Here is a 755-nt window from a genome sequence, read left to right on the forward strand (position 1 = left end):
AACCTTTCTACTCCAGCGGTCGTCGGCTCTGCGGGCTACGTGGCCAGCCCATTGCCACTTCAGCTTGCTAATCCTTTTGGCTATGTCGGTAACTTTAGTTCTCCTGCGGATTTCTTCATTACGAATCCTATCTCGCAGGGACACGCCTAACATAGCCCTTTCCATAGCACGCTGAGCAACTCTGAGCTTGTGGATAAGCCCTTTGGTGAAGCAGCACCGGCAAACGGCGTGTCGGTCGCCCCCCAACCCGTTGGTCTGATGATCTGCGGAAGGTAGCGGGAAGCCGCTGGATGCAGATGGCGGGTGACCGTTTGGGGTGGCGATCGTTAGGAGAGGCCTATGTCCAGCAGTGGACTACGGAAGGCTGAGAGAGAGAGAGAGAGAGAGAGAGTATTAGGCCTATATAATTATAATTTTAAATTGCTAATAAAGAAAGCATAAACTATAAGTACTAGGTAATTCAACCTAAATATATTATGTAAAAATAAATATACAATAATAATAATATTAATAACTGAATATCGACAATGTCAGTTGTCAGAGTGTCAGTTATTCTGAAGAGCCATCGCGCATCGTAGGCATAATCGTAGGTAAAAAATAATGTTTCGTTACTAGTTACTACATTGGTTTCGTACCTTTGTTGTTATTAATAAGGATGACGGTCTACTATGAATTTCGGACCAAGTCTAACTTAATGAATGAAAAAATTAAACACACATATTTATAATGAATGAAAAAATATAAAAACAACAACA

Source organism: Plutella xylostella, chromosome 15 (assembly GCF_932276165.1).
Source record: "Plutella xylostella chromosome 15, ilPluXylo3.1, whole genome shotgun sequence".
NCBI lineage: Eukaryota > Metazoa > Arthropoda > Insecta > Lepidoptera > Plutellidae > Plutella > Plutella xylostella.